Below are 3,915 nucleotides of genomic sequence, written 5' to 3'. Positions count from 1 at the left end.
CTGAGTATCTCATAAAGAAAGGTGCTGATTTAAAAAAGACAAATCCAGATGGACAAACACCCTTACATCTTGCTGCATCACTCGGATGTCTTAAATCAACAAAATACCTCATCAGTCAAAAGGCTGAGGTGAATAAGCAAAGTAACAAAGGTTTCACTGCATTACATGGTGCTTCTCAGAATGGTCATCTTGATGTTACCAAATATCTCATCACTCAGGGAGGCGATGTGAATAACGGAGTAAATGACGGCAGAACTGCATTACACCTTGCTTCTCAGAATGGTCATCTTGATGTTACCAAATATCTCATCAGTCAAGGGGCCGATATTAAAAGGGAAGGTAAGAATGGTTTCACTGCATTACACAGTGCTTCTCGGAATGGTCATCTTGATGTTACCAAATATCTCATCAGTCAAGGGGCCAATGTTAAAAGGGAAAGTAAGGAAGGATTCACTGCATTACACGGTGCTTCTCAGAATGGTCATCTTGATGTTACCAAATATCTCATCAGTCAAGGGGCCGATGTTAAAAGGGAAAGTAAGATCGGTTTTACTGCATTACATGGTGCTTCTCAGAATGGTCATCTTGATGTCACCAAATATCTCATCAGTCAAGGAGCTGATGTTAAGAAGGAAACTGAGAATTGTTCCACTGCATTACACCATGCTTCTCAGAATGGTCATCTTGATGTCACCAAATATCTCATCAGTCAAGGAGCTGATATGAATAACGGACTAAATGACGATACAACTGCATTACACCTTGCTGCCTTAAATGGTCATCTTGATGTCACCAAATATCTCATCAGTCAAGGAGCTGATGTTAAGAAGGAAACTGAGAATTGTTCCACTGCATTACACGTTGCTTCTTTGAATGGTCATCTTGATGTCACCAAATATCTCATCAGTCAAGGAGCTGATGTTAAGAAGGAAACTGAGAATTGTTCCACTGCATTACACCATGCTTCTTTGAATGGTCATCTTGATGTCACCAAATATCTCATCAATCAAGGAGCTGATATGAATAACGGACTAAATGACGAAAGAACCGCATTACATCTTGCTGCTCAGGAGGGTCACCTTGATGTCACCAAATATCTCGTCAGTCAAGGGGCCGATATTAAAAGGGAAGGTAAGAATGGTTTCACTGCATTACACAGTGCTTCTCGGAATGGTCATCTTGATGTTACCAAATATCTCATCAGTCAAGGGGCCGATGTTAAAAGGGAAAGTAAGGAAGGATTCACTGCATTACACGGTGCTTCTCAGAATGGTCATCTTGATGTTACCAAATATCTCATCAGTCAAGGAGCAGATGTGAAAAAGAAAAGTCAGAATGGTTTCACTGCATTACACGAAGCTGCCTTCGAAGGTCATCTTGGTGTAACCAAATATCTCATCAGTCAAGGGGCCGATGTTAAAAGGGAAAGTAAGATCGGTTTTACTGCATTACATGGTGCTTCTCAGAATGGTCATCTTGATGTCACCAAATATCTCATCAGTCAAGGAGCTGATGTTAAGAAGGAAACTGAGAATTGTTCCACTGCATTACACCATGCTTCTCAGAATGGTCATCTTGATGTCACCAAATATCTCATCAGTCAAGGAGCTGATATGAATAACGGACTAAATGACGATACAACTGCATTACACCTTGCTGCCTTAAATGGTCATCTTGATGTCACCAAATATCTCATCAGTCAAGGAGCTGATGTTAAGAAGGAAACTGAGAATTGTTCCACTGCATTACACGTTGCTTCTTTGAATGGTCATCTTGATGTCACCAAATATCTCATCAGTCAAGGAGCTGATGTTAAGAAGGAAACTGAGAATTGTTCCACTGCATTACACCATGCTTCTTTGAATGGTCATCTTGATGTCACCAAATATCTCATCAATCAAGGAGCTGATATGAATAACGGACTAAATGACGAAAGAACCGCATTACATCTTGCTGCTCAGGAGGGTCACCTTGATGTCACCAAATATCTCATCAGTCAAGGAGCTGAGGTGAATAAGGAAGATAATGACGGCGAAACTGCATTACACCTTTCTGCTCAGGAGGGTCACCTTGATGTCACCAAACATCTCATCAGTCAAGGAGCTGATGTTAAAAAGGAAAGTAAGAAAGGTTTTACTGCATTGCACGATGCTTCTCAGAAGGGTCATCTTGATGTCACCAAATATCTCATCAGTGAAGGAGCTGATGTGAATAAGGGAGATAATGACGGTGAGACTGCATTACACGTTGCTGCTCAGCACGGTCACCTTGATGTTACCAACTATCTCATCTGCCAAGGAGCTGAGGTGAATAAGGAAGATAAAGATGGCAGGACATCTTTACACTATGCTGTTCAGAATGGTCACCCCAAAGTCGTTAAAGTCCTTCTGACAGGAGGAGCACGCTCTGACACAGAAGACATTCAAGGACACACACCTGTACAATTGTCTTTATCCCTCGGGTATCAAAGCATCGCTGATCTATTCATCGACCATTCAAATTCCAAGGTAAAAACATTAATAAAAACTTCATGTCGAATTCATCTACCTTGATGTATTCAATACCTGCATGAATATAACAATTACTGAAAGTCTATTAAGTGAATATTAGGCATATAATAATTTTTCCGACTTGAGCAGCTCGATATTGTATCACCAATAATAAACGTACGTAATTATACACTGTATCACCAGTAAGACTTCAAAGCTGTTTTTTCATAGACCTTATAGACTAGGTTTAATGTTTGATTAAAACTTATTCGAATCATTGGATTTAATTGATCACATGACAGTACTTGTGTCCACATAGATTTGGCTTTTCTAGCATTTAACAACAAATCCCAAGCTGTCATGCTGCGTTTTTTCTTAAATCCAGCTCGCCCAGTATGCTTTAACTGATATCCATCTTGCCATACAACACGGCCGCACCTCCATCATTGAGAAGTTAGTTTCAGAGGGAGCTGATCTCAATGTCCAGTCAACTGACGGCCAGACGTGTCTCCATGAAGCCATTAAGCTCTGCTACAAGAGCGTGAACATTGTGCAAAAGACTGCCACACTAAGAAAGGTGAGCCATACCCCAGTAATATCAACGAGACCTACACCAGACCGAAGAGAGTCTGAACAATAAATTACATTACGGCCAAATACTGGTCAGTTTTGGAGTGTACATGGAGTCGTTATGGTGGTGTCTATGACATATACTGCTCCTCTATGTCGTTAGTGAATACTAGAAGTTCGTGTGTGGGCGTGTGTTTGTGTGTGTGGGGGAAGTTTACAACGAAAATAGGGATTTCCACTACTGTGATGCCAACTGTATTAATAATAACAAGTATAATTTTGTTTGTATGTTCAGATATCTGATGAGTATTACAAGGGCGAACTATCTCCTGAGAAGGCCTTGGTATTTTATCTCCTAGAGAATGGAGCCAAGTTAGATGTGAAGGATGAGAGAGGCAATCTACCAATCCAATATGCCAAGGACGAAGTGATCAAACAGATGATTTTGTTTAGGTGATTAATTAAGGTCTAACAGAATAATTTTCCCCATCAGCCATGTCACTTGTACGCCAAGAAATTTATCAAAACGCTCTCTTATTTCAAATTAGAATGTCAAAAAAGTTTTATTGTAAATCTTAACTGTTGATCATATAGAAATATATGTTGTTCGGACAATAACATTTTACATTATGTGAAAACTGATGCAATTCATATTTTGGGGCTATTAGTCAGGCCTACTAGGTCGACTTCTCAATTTTTGTTTTCCCTCTACTCTTCTTCTGAAATGGACAGTACACATTTTCTACCAAATTTGTTTAGACAAATATTATCTATTTGTGGTTCTTATTTGTTTAAATTTTGTGTGTATTCTATTTTACGGCATTACCAGGAGCAAAGATATATATGTTCTTCTTTG

The sequence above is a fragment of the Strongylocentrotus purpuratus genome, unplaced genomic scaffold, assembly GCF_000002235.5.
Source record: "Strongylocentrotus purpuratus isolate Spur 01 unplaced genomic scaffold, Spur_5.0 spur5_scaffold_17, whole genome shotgun sequence".
Classification (NCBI taxonomy): domain Eukaryota; kingdom Metazoa; phylum Echinodermata; class Echinoidea; order Camarodonta; family Strongylocentrotidae; genus Strongylocentrotus; species Strongylocentrotus purpuratus.
This window is presented reverse-complemented; position numbering follows the sequence as displayed.